The following is an 18,512-nucleotide window of genomic DNA, read 5'->3' on the forward strand; positions in this document are numbered from 1 at the left end:
TCGGACACGACTGAAGTGACTTAGCAGCAGCAGAGGCAGCTTAAGAAGAGGTTTGGTTTCCTCTATCCAGATTTTATAGGTTATGCACCTTTAGGTAGCCCACAGATTTTCAGGCACCTTGTTTAAATTAGAGGTCTTTTGCTGGAATCCTTTCTCTTCTATATCAAGGACAGATTGTAAAGAACATCAAGGGTCAGGTTCAGCTTGGTCAGGAAATTCTAAGGTGAGGTGTCCACTAGAAGCTAAATGTATTAGCCCTTTTAATTCAGAAAGGACATCACTGCCTGATAGTTTGACTGGAACTGTGTTGGTCGCTCAGTCGTGTCTGACTCTTTGCGACCTCATGGACTGCAGCCTCTGTCCGTGGGATTCTCCCGGCAAGAGTACTAGAGTGGGTTGCCATCCCTCCTCCAGGGGATCTTCCTGACCCAGGGATCGAATCCAGGTCTCCCGCATTGCAGACAGATTCTTTACCATTTGAGCCACCAGGGAAGCCTAATAGATTGACTGGAGCTGTATCATATAGCAAAAAAGAAAAATTTCTTGGTGAAAGGTCCCAGAGTCACTTGTCCTGGTTGTGAAAGAATTTTAATAGACACCCACCATGGGAACTTCTTTTTTACTCCAAGGGATGTGTTGTCCTATGATAGTGAGGTTTAAAGTAGAGACTGTAGCTCTGGTATCTATCAGAATTTGGCAAGCTTTCCCATTACTTTTAATATTTTTAAACTGTTTATTTCATCTTGGCTGCACTGAGCCTTTGTTGTGGCATGCAGTCTTTCTCTGTTGTAGCTCATGGGCTTAGTTGCCCCAAGGCATGTGGGATCTTATTTCCTCAACCAGGGATTGAACCTGCATCCCCTGCATTGGAAGGTGGATTCTTAACCGCTGGACCACCAGGGAAGTCCCTCCATTAATTTTAATTTTAGTTACCCCTTGGCTATTTAAAGGAATTACTGGTGGCAGCTTGTCAGAGAATTCCTTCTGGTCCTGTCAACTCTTGGAGGGGCCCAAAAGAGGGTCCCCTTTGAGCGGAAGATATGAGAGAATTTAAGTTGCTGTTGAGGAATTTTGATAGAATTTTTGAGAGCAATCTTTTTTCCAGTGCCCTGGTTGATTACAATTGAGATATAGATCCCTAGACCAGCATTTTGATGATTGACTCTTTAGGAGGGTGCATTGTTGGAGGCCCAGGTATTATTTTTGGTCACTGGTCTTGGACCTGTTGTAGTGTAAAGGTGAATAGTTGGGCAGACGTTTGTTCACTGTCTTATTCCAAAGTCCTTTCAAAAGTGCTCAGCATTGGTCATGAGTTCAGTCAAAGCAGTGGCCTCCCATCCTGTTTTCTGCCTTTTTCAGTTCAGTTCAGTTGCTCAGTCATGTCTGACTCTTTGCTGCCCTGTAGACTGCAGCACGCCAGGCTTCCCTGTCCATCACCAACTCCCAGAGCTTTCTCAGACTCACGTCCATCGAGTCGGTGATGCCATCCAACCATCTCACCCTCTGTCATCCTCTCCTCTTCCTGCCTTCAGTCTTAGCCAGCAACAAGGTCTTTTCCAATGAGTCAGTTCTTCGCATCAGGTGGCCAAAGTATTGGAGTTTCAGCTTCAGCATCAGTCCTTCAATGAATATTCAGAACTGATTTCCTTTAGGATGGACTGGTTGGATCTCCTTGCAGTCCAAGGGATTCTCAAGAGTCTTCTCCAACACCACAATTTGAAAGCATCATTTCTTTGGCACTCAGCTTTCTTTATAGTCCAACTCTCACATCCATACATGACTACTGGAAAAACCATAGCTTTGACTAGACAGACCTTTGTAAGCAGAGTAATGTCTCTGCTTTTTAATATGCTATCTAGGTTGGTCATAGCTTTCCTTCCAAGGAGCAAGCATCTTTGAATTTCATGGCTGAAGTTACCATCTTCAGTGATTTTGGAGCCCAGGTAAAGAAGGTCTCTCTCGGTTTCCATTGTTTCTCCATTTATTTGCCATGGAGTGATGGGACTGGATGCCATGATCTTAGTTTTTTGAATGTTGAGTTTTAAGCCAGCTTTTTCACTGTCCTCTTTCACTTTCATCAAGAGGTTCTTTAATTCTTCACTTTCTACTATGAAGGTGGCGTCATCTGCATATCTGAGGTTATTGATATTTCTCCCAGCAATCTTCATTCCAGCTTGTGTTTCATCCAGCCTGGCATTTCACATGATGTATGTACTCTGCGTAACAGTTAAATAAGCAGGGTGACAATATACAGCCTTGATATACTCTTTTCCCAATTTGGAACCAGTCCATTATTTCATGTCTGGTTCTAACTGTTGCTTTTTGACCTGCATGCAGATTTCTCAGGAGGCAGATAAGGTGGTCTGGTCCTATCTCTTGAAGAATTTTCCACAGTTTATTGTGATCTACCTTTTTTAATCAACCCACTAATCTCAGGAGATAATCCATTTACAAGTTGGGCAGTGAGAGCAGGCTGGGTGACGTCATTTATTTTGTGGAACCCAGGATGCCTTAGGAAGAGAACTTCCAGACAAGTTTCAAAGTTGGGCACAGTCAGCTACAGATTCATTTTTGTTTTGTTTTCATGTTTGACCAATCATTGTGGGCAAGGAAAACTCTAGTTATGGCTTTTAAAAGATCACCTGCATTTTGCACGCTTTTTCTGCTCCATAAGGGGACCATGTTGAAGATGGAGGAACTTAAATATTGTCAGTAGGGTTCCACCATTCTGCTTCTTGCATCATTTTTAGGCATCACCAGGTCCTACCAACAGTTGCATGAGCTCATAAAGGTCTGGGAGCCCCAGTCATAGGTTCCAATGAAGACTTTAAATTCTTCAGAAAATTTTTGGTTCTCTTCCACAGTTTTAGGAAGTTCTTTAACTATGGTCCTTTACTTTGGTCTTTGATCAAGGAGTGAAAAATACCTGAGAAGGATCTCCAGCAACTTTGGTTCGGTGGTTTATTTTAAAAGGCAACTTCCCAGAGTGGAAAGTCAGTTCAGTTAGAGAATTAGAGAGTGTGAGTAGTCAGGCAAGCACGTTAGAGGGGGGCAGCAGGAGTTAGGTCAGTTTCACTGTGTTTTGATTTGGGTACCCCTTGCATCTTTAATTTTTATTAGCCTTTTGTAATAGAATTTTTTAATGATGTTATTTTGGAATCTTGAAGCTTTTTGGAAGCTTTTGCATACTGATTGAAGTAGGTCTCCCATTCTGTTTGTTAATATGGGAGCACTTGCTTTCAAATGTACTTCTTAAATGAACAGTCTTGTCTAACTGGAATATTTCTTATCATGGCCATTGTAATTTTAGGTTGGTCTTAGTAAGATTTTGCAAGTTTTGTAGGAGTATACATTTCCCAGGACTGTATTCTTAGACATAATGAGCAGGTGTGCCTGAAGATGGCACACTCAACTCTTTGGAACTTAAACATCCCATTTTTGTTTTAAGCTAGGCCTTAAGTTTCTTGGAGCCAAATTAATACTTAAGAAGGATGTCGTGGTGGGCCAGAGATTGTGTGGTGTTTTATAAGGTACCTTGATGGATGAAAATTTGCTGGAGTTTGGTGGGTGACCTAGTGTTAGCCTAACCACCCTGTCACCAACTTATCTAGCATGGGAGTCTTAGAGATAGGTAGGAAGCACTGCCTAACAGCTTTTAGGATCTCAATCCCCAGTTTTGCAGCTTTTGCTTGGTTTCTGGGATTTCCATTAGATGCAGCCTTGAACTAGAAACAGACATGTGCACACTCACACAACAGCAGTACCAAAGGCGTGTCTTGTGGACTGGCCGTTCTCGGTGTGAACCTGGGGAGTGAACCAGCTGACCCCAACAGACGGGGGCCGCAGACCAGGATTCCAAACAAAGAAGGGATTGCAGCATGAATCACCAGCAGTTCCCAACATGGAACTAGGGGTTTTAGTCAAATAGGGAGCTGTGGATTGAACCACGGATAGGGACTTGTGTTCTGGATGGAGCTGTCTGCCAGCTCCAGGTGAACCGTTAAGCGCTGGACTGGAAAGTCTGCTAGATTGGGAGCTCTGCACAAAGACAGCAGAGCTGAGCATTGAGAGGAACTAACTCACGGAGATGATGAGAAAGACAAGAGAGAGCAAAGGGTTTGTGGCTACTGTGCCATATTTCTTGTCATCCCCAAAGCTGTGAAAAGCTCCCTTTGAATCTCACTGCTGCCACCAGGACTTCTGGAAAAAAAAAAAAACAAAAAAACAGAATTCAGCAGAGTAAATTTTAAAGATCTTATTGGCTTTATTCAGCCATCCATGAGTCTGGCTGCCCCCGTTTACCTATCTAGGGCTTATCAGGTATTTCTAGATTGACTAGTTTAAGATTCTGCCCTGTGAGGTTTTGAGGCTGTAATTGAGTTGTTTAGTTGCTAAGTCATGTCAGATTCTTTTGCGACCCCACGGAATGAAGCCTGCCAGACTCCTCTGTCCATGAGATTTCCCAGGCAAGAATACAGGAGTGGGTAGCCATTTCCTTCTCCAGGGGAGATTGAACCCGCGTCTCCTGTATTAGCAAGTGGATTCTTTTCTGCTGAGCCACCTGGGAGGCCCCAGCCCTATTTGGTAGTGCTTTTATTAAGCCAGTAATTAAGTTAGGTACCAAGTTTTGATTTGGTGATGACATGGCCTTAGAACAAGTGACTCCAAGTGGGGCCTGTTGTCTCTCTTCTCAACACCTGGTGGCTCAGACGGTAAAGAATCCACCAGGAGTCCCAAGTTTGATCCCTGGGTTGGGAAGACCCCCTGGAGAAGGAAATGGCAACCCCACTCTAGTGTTCTTGCCTGAGAATTCCACAGACAGAAGAGCTTGGCAGGCTGCAGTCCTTGGGTTGCAAAGAGTCAGACCCAATCAGTTAACGTTGTCAGTACCACTGTTGCCTTCCCGAACAATGGGAAGGTTGACCTGGGCAGCACACAGAAGCGGTTTGTAAACTCTCTGGGGGAAAATTCAGAAGGAAAGTTGCTTTACCTAGGACACATGTTCTGGCAGTCACACGGTTAACAGTCATATTTAGTGTTTTCTTAGTCTTTACATGTGTTCCAAGAAAAGTGTATTCATGACACTTGTTAAAGAAATGATAAGGCAAGCTTTATTCAGGGGGACAGTGCATCATGGTAATATCAGGACCACTGCCGTGGGGTTTTGCAAAGGGGAGAAAGATCATGCTCAACTCTGAATACAACAAGGAAAGGTGGGAATTTATAACCATGTAACAGTCAATCCTAAAGAAAATCAACCCTGAATATTAATTGGAAGGACTGATGCTGGAGCTCCAGTACTTTGGCCACCTGATGTGAAGAGCCGACTCATTGGAAAAGACCCTGATGCTGGGAAAGATTGAGGGCAAGAGGAGAAGGGGACGACAGAGGATGAGATGGTTGGATGACATCACCTACTCAATAGACAGGAATTTGAGCAAAGCCCCAGGAGATAGTGAAGGAAAGGGGAACCTGGTGCACTGCAGTTCATGGGATCGCAAAGAGTTAGTGCTGAACGACAGGAACAAGCAGGATAGGGGTTGATGGATGGAAAATTACTAAGATGAAACATCAGGATGATGGTAGAGATTCACGCTAAACCCACCTAATAGGACTCTTGCTAAAGGCAGGCTGAGGTGATCAGCTATCACTTGGGAGATGTGGGGCATAAGGAACCCAATCAGGTATCAGTCAGGTATTGGTGATTGGAGCTGGAAGGTGGGGGACACTGGCCAAACTGGCTTATCAGGACTCTTGCTAAAATTGGAGAACATGCCCATGGACAGGGCCTAGTTGAAGAATGCTCGGAGGAACCCAGCTAGGGTTTGGTCAAGGAGATCATCTTTGTGATACACTTCTCAGAGGGCACTCCACTGCAGGCTTGGGTGGGGTGGTGAAGGACACGTGCTGGAAGTTGCCAACAGCAAATTGAGAAAGGGGGAAAAGTAACCATAATGCTGGGTCACTGGAGTACAGTGTTTAGACCGAGGGGATGTATTGATCCTGTTAGGCTGCATCACGATTCAATAAGAAATAACTCACAAACCTCAGAGAGTAGCATGAGGAAAGATTTTTCTCACTCCTGTTACATGTCTAGTGTGGGTCAGTAAGGGGCTCGGTTGACCACATTCACTCAGAGACTGATATTGAGAGAGGTTTCATCTTGATGAATGTGCCCCAGTCCCTAACGTGTCGTTAGCAAAGTGGATTCATTGGCTCTGCTTGATGACAAATGGGTTGTTCAGTCCTGGAGGAGGGGAACAGGAGTGTTTACAATTAATCCAAATGACTGGAAGGGAGGGGCTTGCCTGAGTTCTGCCTACTCATGCTGCTAATCACATTCCCAGAAGCTCACTGAGACACAACCACACGCGTAGTGGTTTCAACATCCTACTTCAGAACACGTGAAAGAATGTCCATTTAGAATATAAAGTGCATTTGAATGGTTTTAGCATCATCAGTAATAACAGGGTCCTGAAATTAGTGGGATTAGAAATCTAGTTACTGATAATAAAATATGTGTAGGGGTAGAGATGATCTTCCTTCAGTAGTTTTTCAGTTCTGGTCGGGAATATCCTTTAGTCCTGGTGGAGTGACAGCCATGAGCAGACTTAGTGCTTCATGGGCACGTGAAGATGAACAGGGTATAGACCCAAGGGACTGAGGTCTCATTAGAGGAAAATAGCAAAGTTTAATGTCCATAACAAAGAGTTTTATGTATCACGTGTGTGTGTGTTGGGTGCTCAGTCATGTCCAACTCTGTGACCCTTTGGACTATAGCCCACCAGGTTCCTCTGCCCTTGGGATTCTCCGGGCAAGAATACTGGAATGGGTTGCTATTTCCTTCTCCAGGGATCTTCCCAACCTAGGGATTGAACCCAAGTCGCTTGCATGTTATCACATGTATCACATGGTTATTGTATGAGGTAAAAGGTGATAAATACCTAACAGAAGTATAGCAAAGTATAATGGGAGTTCAAACAAGGGACGCTGTTAATAATTAAGTGAATAATCACTTCTTTTAATCAGGCAAAAGCATTAGTGTTACTGTGTTACCTTCATTCTTCCTGTCTTGTTCTTGGGCTCAATTTGATCTCAAACTAATTGTAACAGTGATTAATAGGTAGTACAAAAGCGTTACCTCTGGGGCCAGGATTCAGATCTCACTGTCACCACTTACTAGCTCTGTGACCTGGACAAGTTACTTTGTCTCCCTGTCCCATTTTCATCACCTGTGCAACAGAAGTGATGATTATAGTACCCACTTCCTAGTGTTGCAGTGAGATTTGAACGAATACATCCTACTTAATTTCCCATTTTTCTTACAGGGTTTAAATGTTTCCCCTTGGATTGTTTTGGTGTGTGTAGTACAAACACTGACTTCCTGAAATGTGTCGCTTGGTAAGTGTCTAGGCCCAACATGAATGCTTGGTAATTCCTAGGATACTGGAAGTCTTGCCTTCCTGAGTCAGGATCACCTTGAGCATTTCTTTCTGTGCCCCGTAGATCAGGCTGAGTACATCGTGAGGGCTAGATTGTCAGTTAGCCTTTTCCTGGCCTGTGAGGCAGCCTTGGTCTAGAGACCTCTGGAATTTCAAGGTGGCCTCTGTTCTGATCTTGGAATTCAGGTCTGCTGAGGACACATTTCCAAGCCTTCACTGTGATTACCTGCACCTCTCCAAAATCATGTTAAATTCAACTCAAATGTGATACAAATCCACTGTGGCAAAGTTCTGGAGGCATTCTGCTTCTTTGAGTTCAAAAAATTAAAAGGTTTGTGTGATTGGGAAGATCCCTGGAGAAGAGAATGAAAACCCACTCCGATATTCTTGGCTGGAAAATTCCACAGACAAAGGAGCCTGGCAGGCTACAGTCCATGGAGTTGCAAAGAGTCAGACATGACTTAGCTTGATGAGCTAGAGGCTGGGTATGATGGATGGGAGGCGTGTGGCTCATCTTGGCCAGTGCACACCCTGCCTCTCCTCTTCCCTTGCTGCTCCTTGAATACAAAGTGGATGAATTTGAGATGATGCTGCAGAAAGCTTGTGGGCTGTGAGCAGGTGGAGGGGTGGGCATGGAGACCCTGTCTTTGGTAAATAGGTCTGAGGACACCTATCTATTATAGCCTAAACTTCTAGGGAAAAAGGAGAGTTCATATCAATATAATGGAGAGAAACTTAAAAAAATGTATTTATTTGGCTGTGTTGGATCTTAGTTGTAACCCACGGGCTTAGTTGTGCCAGGGCATGTGAGATCTTAGTTCCCTGGCCAGAGATCCAACCTGCGTCCCCTGCATGGCAAGGCAGTCTTAGCCACAGGGAAGTGGCTGGAGAGAATCTTTGATGATTCAAGCTGTTTAGAAAACTGGACTGGCTGCCAGTGAGTTCTGAGTGCCCAGGAGAATTTAAGCGTACCACCTCCAGGACAGATTTTCTGTGAAGGGATTATTGCATAATGAAAACTCAGACCAGAGATTCCTCCAGTGAGCTCTACATTTTTTTTTTTCCTCCAAATTTAAGAAGCTCTGATTTTGTACATTAGATGGAGCCTGGCATCACTCGCCTCTCTGGCCAGGTTCTGCCATTCCCTTGGGGCATGCGTAAATACGAGAACAGGTGCCAGACTGGAAAAAATAAATATGACAGTCTGTGTCTACTTCCTGTCCCACTAACTGTTCAAATCGTAACATTCGTTCATTCCTTGCTTCATTCCACAAACATTCCTTAAGCTCCTGCCAGACACTGGGAATGCAATAGCAGCGTCAGGCCAGGTTGAAAGAAATTTAACAGCTTGTGACAACTGTTAAAAACAAGCAAGAAATGCGCGCATCTGACTTCATTCCAAACTGCCCACACCACCATGCGTCTGAGGGCTCAGTCTCTGATTTGTTCACTTGTTTGTTCCTTCAGTAATCTCTTAATGTACCTTGAAGATGTTCAAAGTCTGAGCCATCCTGCCAACTGCAGAGGCTAGACTAATATGTCATTTCAAAGGCATATGCCACAAAACCCCAACTACCTTATTCCCTTTGCAGCGCGAAGAACGGAAAACTACAAGATTTCTTGGGGAACAGTTCCTCCCTCTCCCCTGCCCCCCCCATCAAATGCTTATCTTATGCAAAGCATGTATTACAAATGCTAAGGTACCTATTTTGGGCACTTTATTTCTCACTTTTGCATTCCATACAGCAGAGGTGTGATTATAAGGGAAGCGTTAATTCTCGTTTGCATTACTTAGCACATTTGAGTAGGTTGGATTGGTTTAACATGGAAATGTTTGATTTTATTTCAAGACCATCACGTCTTTTAAAAATGAATAATTTCTTCAGAAGTGAGGAAGGACCAAAGGGCAGACACAGCCGACCTGGGTCATGAACACCTGAGAGTTTTGTACCAAACACACACCTTTCCAGATGGTGTCACCTCACACCACGGCCCCTCTCTGGTTTTGAATTGGAGGAAGATTGCTTTGCAATGCTGTGTTGGGCACAAGTCAATCATATGCACACATATGTGTGCATAGGTATGAAGTGTGTGTGTGTATACCCCTTCCCTCTGGAGCCTCCCTCCCCAGTCCCACCCCTGAGGTCGTCCCAGAGCCTCAGGCTGAGCGCCCTGAGCTGCATAGCAGCTTCCCGCCGAGCTCCCTGTTTTACACCTGGTAGTGTCTATATGTCAGCCCAACTCGCTCAGTCCGTCCCATCCTCGCCTTCCCCTGCTGTGTCCGCAAGCCCGTTCTCTGTGTCTTCATCTCCATTCCTTCCCTGCAAATAGGCTCATCAGTACTGTTTTTCTAGATTCCATATGTATGCATTACTATATGATATTTTTCTCTTTCTGACTTATTTCACTCTGGATAACAGGCTCTAGGCTCATCCACCTCATTACAACTGACTCAAAATTGTTCCTTTTTATGGCTGAGTAATATTCCATTGCATATAGGTACCATAGCTTCTTTATGCATTCACCTGTCAATAGCTCTCTAGGTTGCTTCCTAGATATCTGTTGATATCTAGGGTGAACACCGGGGTACATGTGTCTTTTTTCAGTTACAGTTTTCTTGGGTGTGTGCCCAGTAGTGGGGTTCCTGGGCTGTATGATAGTCTCATTCCTGGTTTTATAGGGAACCTCCACACTGTTCTCCATAGCGGTTGTATCAGTTGCCTTTGTCATTTCACTCATGCTCGCTCTCCTTCCACGGGAAACACTTCCCCAGTTCCCAGTCAACCCACGTTTCCATATCCCGCTCTCAGGGCCCCTCCTTCAGGAAGCCCACTGTGAGCTGGGATTCCTGCAACTCTCCTTCGTGCTTTAAACATTATCACACACTTGCCCCTTTTCTCCCTTGCCATGGAGCCAGTGTTTTCAGACCCTACCATGTTACAGGCTTTTTGAGACAGACTCTTTTTTTTTTTTTTTCAGATAATTTATTCACCCAACAAATATTTATGGATAGGTTTGTCTTATAATTCATTGTATAAATCGTGACCCTGCCATTTTTCTCTGAAAGGAAATAAAATTGAAAATAGGAAGAGTCAGAAGGTTGGCTAACATATTTGAGTGCTTCATAAATCTACTCCAGACACCAGAGATACAACAGTCACCACAACAGCCAAAGTCTCTCTCTCCGGGACTTTGGTTTGGACTAAGGAGGGACAGATCGTAAACAAGCATTCAAAAAGATGTTTCCTGCTTATAGAAATTAAATAGATTTATTATAGAAAAAATAAATTCATAACTTGTTTTCTTCCTTCTCGTATTAGTGTAATGGCAGTTAAGGAAAGTTGACTACTGGTGGTTAAGCAAGTCTAAAGCCTAAACTTCTTGGATATGAGTCCTGCCTTTTCTAGTTGGCATACTATAAGAAGATTAAACGAGTTAACACATGGAAAAGACTTACATCACTACCTGGCACATAGTAAGAGCTCAGATAGGAATATGTTAGTTTCATTATTACTCGACAAGGGCACTATATTAATAAATCCACTGAAAATCTGGAAATAAGACTGTTTTTACTGTTAACCTCTTATATCAATACATTAAGAGATAGACAGATTGTCTCAAAAGCTAACAGTAGTCTTCCAGGGCAAAGGGCTCTATTTTAACTTTTTGCAATAGATCAGTACAGCTAAAATATCACTTGTGTGCTTCGTTAGCCATGAAGGTTTAGAGAAAGGACAGCTACGTGGTGAGTATTGATATTACCTGTTCAAACACTCCCAGCAGGGAGAGTGTCAGCCTCACAGCTTAGCCCAGTGTTCCCCTCTGGGATTTTTTTCCTCCAGTTTTATTGAGAAATAATTGACATACATCACTGTTTAAGTTAAAAGTATACAGCATGATGGTTTGATTTACATATATTGTAAAATGATTGCAATAGGTGTAGTTAACATCCATCATCTCATGGGTACAACAAAAAGAAAAAAAAAATTACTCCTTGTGATGAGAGCTTTTAGGATCTATTCGCTTAGCAACTTTCCTATATAGCAGTGTTAACCATAGTTGGAGCAAACTCTGGGAGATAGTGGAGACCAGAGTCCATGGGGTTGAAAGAGCCCGGCACAGCTGACAGCCTGAGTAACAAGTGTTAACCATAGTTGTCATATTGTACTTTACACCCCCACACTTATTTCTCTCATAACTGGGAGTCTTTTGGCCACTTTCCTCTGAATCATTTGTGTAAGCCCCACAGCACCCAGAGTAGCGCTTTGCACCGTATAGGACTTCAGTAAGTCCCAGTGACTTGTATTAACATAAAGATACATTTAGCGTTTTGTGGCGCCAACTACTTGGGCTTCCTGGCTCTTAAAGAACTAGAAATTTCGGTTGAGTGGTGGGCCTCTCCCTCCTTCACAAATGTATGGGATCCTGCTCAGGTACCTGAGGGATTCTCCCATGCCCTTTGATCAGGTAAATCATCCCCCTTCCTGCCCTCTGCCCTTGACTTAGGTCCTGCAGAGGGTCACCATGCAGCAGGGACTGGAGCACAGAGAAACGTGCTCTGATCTGCCTAAGGAGTTTGGGGTCAGACGATTGTGTGTGCACGTGTGTGTGGGTGCACGCTCGTGTGCTGAGAACATGTGCAGGCAGCACTGGTGGGCATCACTCTGATCTGCAGTCAGCTCTCATGTTGCAGCCGTGGGGACAGAGACGCGGTCAGGGCCAGCCAGAAATCAGCTAGACAGACAGATGAGAGTAAAGTCTGAATCTTAGTTTTGAAGGTCGAGATAATAGATTGTTCTTATATAGCCACAATTCTCTAGCAACTTAGTGGTGAGTTCACACAACCCAGTGCAAGTGTAGGTTACGTATTAGTCTGAAAACATAAATGCCGACTTACTGACTTGCCGGAAGGAAACTAACTTCTTCTTATGGGCTCACGGTGCCCTTGCTTATAGGTTAGTATTCTTCAGTCTCCTGAGAACTTGGGTCCTTAGGCCCTTGGTCTCAAGAGGTCCGAACTGGGTGTGATTGGAACAGTACTAGCCTGTGAGCATTAAAATTTTGTCCTGAAGGCTAAGTCCAAAGGTAACATGGACATTGAAAAATCAAGTAGATGATATAATTATGCAATACATTCAAAAGGACCAGGATGGGAGGTAGAATCTAGGTGTGGCAGTGATAGGCCATTAAGGATACTTTTGAGAGGGAGGGTCAGGGCGTAGATCTAAGACAATCCCAAAGCCAATGGAGCCTAGACCCTTCTTATGGAGAATGAGGGTGGGAGAAGAAGAAGCTCACTTAGGCAATTTTTGAAGCTAAATTTGTTCATTCATCTGTGCTGTCCTTAGTCACTCAGTTGTGTCTGACTCTTTGTGACCCCATGAACTGCAGCCCACCAGGTTCCTCTGTCCATGGGGATTCTCCAGGCAAGAATACTGGAGTGGGTTGCCATGCCCTCCTCCAGGGGAGCTTCCTGACCCAGGGATTGAACCCAGGTCTCCTGCACTGCAGGTGGATTCTTTGCCATCTGAACCACCAGGGAAGCCCATTCATCTAATAGATATTTATTGAATATCTACAACATCTACTCTGTGCCATTCACTATTCTAAGTATTGGCAGCACATTAGTGAACAATGCTGACAAAATCTTTGTCTTCATTGGAGCTAGGAGAAGGAGAAAACAATGGAATCAATTTAAATGTGTTATAGAATATGTTAAGTGGTAATATACATAATTAAAAAAAATAAAGCAGTGGGAAAGACTTGGGAATGCATATGCTGCCGGGGTGGGAGTGGGGAGTGCAAGTGGTTTGCTCTTTTAAATAGACTGATGAGTTAGGATCTCATGAGATGAACTTTGAACTCAGTTTTCAAGAAGCAAATCTTTCAGAATTTTAGAGAAAGATGTGTGTCAGGCAGAAGGAATAGTAGACACAAAGTCCTTGAGGCAGGAGTGTACTTGATGTGTTTGAAGAACAGCAGGGAATTGTGCCTGGAGATGAGATCAGAAAAGTGATGGGGCTGGATTGTGCCAGGTCACGGAAGCCATGCAGGCTTCTCTAACTGTGAGATGGAAGCTGGCGAAGAGCTTTATGCAGAGCAGTGACATAATTTGACTTGTGTTTTAATGAATTACTGTTGCAGCTGAGAATAGACCCTGGGTAGACCCAGAGAGACTGTTAAGGAGGCTTTGGCAATAATATGATGGGGGATGATGGCAGCTTAGACAGGATGATGGCAGGGGAGGTGGGGAAAAGCAGACAGGTTCTGGAAATACTTGGAAAGTTCAGTTCAGTTCAGTTGCTCAGTCGTGTCCAACTCTTTGCGACCCTGTGAACCGCACCACACCAGGCCTCCCTGTCCATCACCAACTCCCAGAGTTTACCCAAACCCATGTCCATTGAGGCGGTGATGCCATCCAACCATCTCATTCTCTGTCATCCCCTTCTCCTCCTGCCCTCAGTCTTTCCCAGCATCAGGGTCTTTTCAAATGAGTCATATCTTCGCATCAGGTAGCCAAAGTATTGGAGCCTCAGCTTCAACAGTCCTTCCAATGAACACCCAGGACTGATCTCCTCCTGGATGGACTGGTTGGATCTCCTTGCAGTCCAGGGGACTCTCAAGAGTCTTCTCCAACACCACAGCTCAAAAGCATCAATACTTCAAAGCTCAGATTTCTTTATAGTCCAACTCTCCCATCCATACATGACTACTGGAAAAACCATAGCCTTGACTAGACGGACCTTTGTTGACAAAGTAACATCCCCGATTTTTAATATGCTGTCTATGTTGGTCGTAACTTTCCTTCCAAGGAATAAGCGTCATTTAATTTCATGGCTGCAATCACCATCTGCAGTGATTTTGGAGCCCAAAAAAATAAAGTTAGCCACTGTTTCCCCATATATTTGCCATGGAGTGATGGGACCGGATGCCATAATCTTAGTTTTCTGAATGTTGAGCTTTAAGCCAACTTTTCCACTCTCGTCTTTCACTTTCATCAAGAAGCTCTTTAGTTCTTCACTTTCTGCCATAAGGGTGGTGTCATCTGCATATCTGAGGTTATTGATATTTCTCCTGGCAATCTTGATTCCAGCTTGAGCTTCCTCCAGTTCAGCGTTTCTCATGATGTACTCTGCATATAAGTTAAATAAGCAGGGAGACAATATACAGCCTTGACGTACTCCTTTTCCTATTTGGAACCAGTCTGTTGTTCCATGTCCAGTTCTAACTGTTCTTCCTGACCTGCATACAGATTTCTCAAGAGGCAGATCAGGTGGTCTGGTATTCCCATCTCTTTCAGAATTTTCCACAGTTTATTGTGATCCACACAGTCAAAGGCTTTGGCTTAGTCAATAAAGCAGAGATAGATGTTTTTTCTGGAACTCTCTTGCTTTTTCAGTGATCCAGCGGATGTTGACAATTTGATCTCTGGTTCCTCTGCCTTTTCTAAAACCAGCTTGAACATCTGGAAGTTCATGGTTCATGTACTGTTGAAGCCCAGCTTGGAGAATTTTGAGCATTACTTTACTAGCATGTGCTGCTGCTGCTGCTAAGTCGCTTCAGTCCTGTCTGACTCTGTGCGACCCCATAGACGGCAGCCCACCAGGCTCCACCGTCCCTGGGATTTTCCAGGCAAGAAGACTGGAGTAGGTTGCCATTTCCTTCTCTAATGCATGAAAGTGAAAAGTGAAAGTGAAGGCACTTAGTCATGTCTGGCTCTTCACGACCCCATGGATTGCAACCTACCAGGCTCCTACATCCATGGGATTTTCCAGGCAAGAGTACTGGAGTGGGTTGCCATTGCCTTCTCCGTTACTAGCGTGTGAGATGAGTTTAATTGTGCAGTAGTTTGAGCATTCTTTGGCATTGCCTTTCTTTGTGATTGGAATGAAAACTGACCTTTTCCAGTCCTGTGGTCACTGCTGAGTTTTACAAATTTGCTGACATATTGAGTGCAGCACTTTGACAGCATCATCTTTTAGGATTTGAAATAGCTCAACTGGAATTCCATCACCTCCACTAGCTTTGTTGGTAGTGATGCTTCCTAAGGCCCACTTGGCTTCACATTCCAGGATGTCTGGCTCTAGGTGAGTGATCACACCATTGTGATTATCTGGGTCGTGAAGATCTTTTTTGTACAGTTCTTCTGTGTATTCTTGTTGCCTCTTCTTAGTATCTTCTGCTTCTGTTAGGTCGCTACCGTTTCTGTCCTTTATTGAGCCCATCTTTGCATGAAATGTTCCCTTGGTATCTCTAATTTTCTTGAAGAGATCTCTAGTAGAGTCCAAATAATTTGCTAATGAATCGGATGTAGGTTTTGACAGAAGGAAAAGGCAGGGATGACTCCAAGATTTTTAGTCTGATCTAACTGGAGGGCTGGAGTTGCCTCTACCTGGAGTTGAACAGTTAAAGGTTGGATGTACATGGAGCCAGAGCCAGGGAAGCAGTTGTCATAACCGGAGCTGCAGGGGAGCCGCCTGGCGCCATCGTGGTGACCCTCCTAACAGATGCACGGGCACAGTGACGTCAGCTGTTTCCTGGGCCACACCAGAGAAACCCTGAAAACTTCATACCCCATTTCCTGTCATTTGAAACTTCATTCTCCTTTCATTGTAGCAGGTTTATGGTGGTTTACTGCTAATCTTGGCAATGGTTTTCCTTTACTTTTGGTCAGTCCTAGCTTTGATGTTTTAGCACCGCGTGTCATTAACAGAGGAGCCTGGTCGGCTACAGCTCATAGGGTCTCAAAAAGTCAGACACAATTGAAACAACTTAAGCATGCATACACTGTGTGTCATAGTTTTGACTTGGGAGATGTCCTGTCATTTGAGATAAGGTCTAGTTTAACTTCAGAAAGTGGTCATGCTCTGTTCTTGTCATTTCCAAATTCTTGGAGGCTACCTACCATTATCATCACAGCCCTAAATGTGGTCACCCGAATCCAGGAAGTCACTTTTAAGTCTCCACGCTGCTCCACCCAATCACCACTTTACTCTTATAGGGCGGTGATTGGGTGGCAGAGGTCTGATTGCAGTGATGTCCAGTCAGGCAATGGTCAGGAACGGGGGCAGCCTCCTAGGCAGTAAAGGAGATGGATGTGTTCGTGTAAGCTCCTTCTTACTTTGAATATTTTGTTACTTCTTAGCAAGATCCTGAAAATGCCCATATAGTTCTTCCTCCAGTTTAATTTTTTTCTGCCGAGATTAATTTTCTTCAGAAGCTCATATATATAAGCCTGTCTCCTATTTTCACTCAAAGAAACAGATGGTTGAAACTGACTCTAGCTTAAATTAAAAAAAAAAAAAAAGACATCTTGAATTTGAAAAATGCACATGGGTATCAGAAGGGGTTTAAACCTTTAAGAACTGGTTGAGAAATCTGTTCTGAATACTGCCTCATACCACTGAGTTATCCATTCATGTATAGCATGCTATGTGCAGGCGAAGCTGGGGGACTCTGCAGCCAAGCGTTTCAGATGGGTATTTGCTTTCTAAAAGGAATATAAAGGTTGTGCTGATGAGACAAATGGCAAACCTCCAGATCCTGGGCTCAGTCAGCATTTGCTCTGACATGGCCTGCAGGAAATATGCCATGGTCCTGCATTTCCGACAGTATTGATTTTCTGCAATCTTAAGGGCATACTAGGGTAACCGGAAAAGCCAGTTAATCTTTGTAAGTACATCCATCTTGATGCATTTGTGCCCTGAAACATCCATGGCTTTATTTTGTTATCTTTTTCACTTTCTTTCTCTGGTAGAACTTAAATGTTGCTGAGCTTGCTTTGGTCGTGCGTCCTCACCAGTGCCCTGCAAATGGATTGTGGGTTACGTGTGCACCCAGATATTAATCTCTTGGCCCTCAGGGTAGTCAGAGCCTGGGTCAGTCTCCTGTGGTAGCCAACAGCTTTCTCCGTTCACTCAGCATGCTCTGCAAGTGTCACATGGGTGTCATGCCATGCAAAATGTTGGCTGAGAAAAGATAAAGGCAGAAACAAGTTTATGAATGAAAGTTGATTAATTCTACAATCGATGTGGCCCAGTATATTTTTGATCTCATTTACCTGCAACTGACAATAGACAATACTGTGACTATGTAACAATGAATGTGCGTGTGTCCAAAACCGAGTTCCGTGAAACCATAGTTGTCCTTCCCATGTGCAGTGTGACTCTTAGCAGTTCTCATCTGTTAATCACAAACATTGCTCCCTGTGACTACTAACGAGCTTGATTTTGTTACATACTGGTGGTTTGCAACCCACGTTTAGAAAGCCTGTGTGTAAAACAGATAGCCAGTGGAAGTTTTCTGTATGATGCAGTGAGCTCAAACCCAGTGCCCTGTGATAACCTAGAGGGTGGGATGGGGTGGAGGGTGGGAGGGAGGTTCAGTAGGGAGGGGATATATATATATAGAGAGCCATATATAACTACGGCTGATGCATGTTGATGTATGGCAGAAACCAACGCAACACTGTAAAGAATGATCCTCCAATTAAAAATAAATAAATAAAATGTTCAGTAAAAAAGGCTATATGTATTACCTGCTAAGGATAAACCACCTGGTCTTGCACTTGGTTGGATCCCTTGGTATTTCCTTGCTGCCTACAGAGTTCAATCTCTCTAAAGTATGGCAGAGCACATCTTTGACTGTAGGGTGACCATCTTGTCCAGGTTTGCCTGGGCTTTCCTAAAAGTCCTGCATCCAGGGAACTCCATCAGTCTCTGTGCAAACTGGGGCGGTTGGTCACTCGGTCTTTGGGATCTCATCTCTGACTGCACATTCATCCTCATTCTCTTTCGTCTTCTTTTGCACTGAGTGTTCCATTTATATCCAGTTACTTGTCCCACAGGCTGGCCATTCTCTTTCCTGTCTCCCCGCCTTTGTCCACGCTGTCCTTTGCCGGGGTGCACGCCTCACCTTCTGCGGTCCTCGGGTCTGATTTCCCTCTGGGATCATTTGTTAGGTCATCAACTCAATGGAGCCTTCTTACTGCCTTCTTGTGAGCACAGTCATGCCTCACACTATGCATATTAGTAAGATCTTTAGTAGCCCTGTGTTTTTCTCAGCTATCTT

At 44.1% G+C, this 18,512-nt stretch overlaps 1 protein-coding gene across 1 annotated transcript in view; it reads left to right on the forward strand.

The window, feature by feature from the left end:
* The window catches only part of DYNC1I1 (dynein cytoplasmic 1 intermediate chain 1), a 370,725-nt gene that overhangs the window by 13,080 nt on the left and 339,133 nt on the right, over positions 1-18,512 (forward strand). The gene's annotated exons all lie outside the window — the stretch shown is intronic.

The sequence above is a fragment of the Dama dama genome, chromosome 18, assembly GCF_033118175.1.
Source record: "Dama dama isolate Ldn47 chromosome 18, ASM3311817v1, whole genome shotgun sequence".
Lineage (NCBI taxonomy): Eukaryota > Metazoa > Chordata > Mammalia > Artiodactyla > Cervidae > Dama > Dama dama.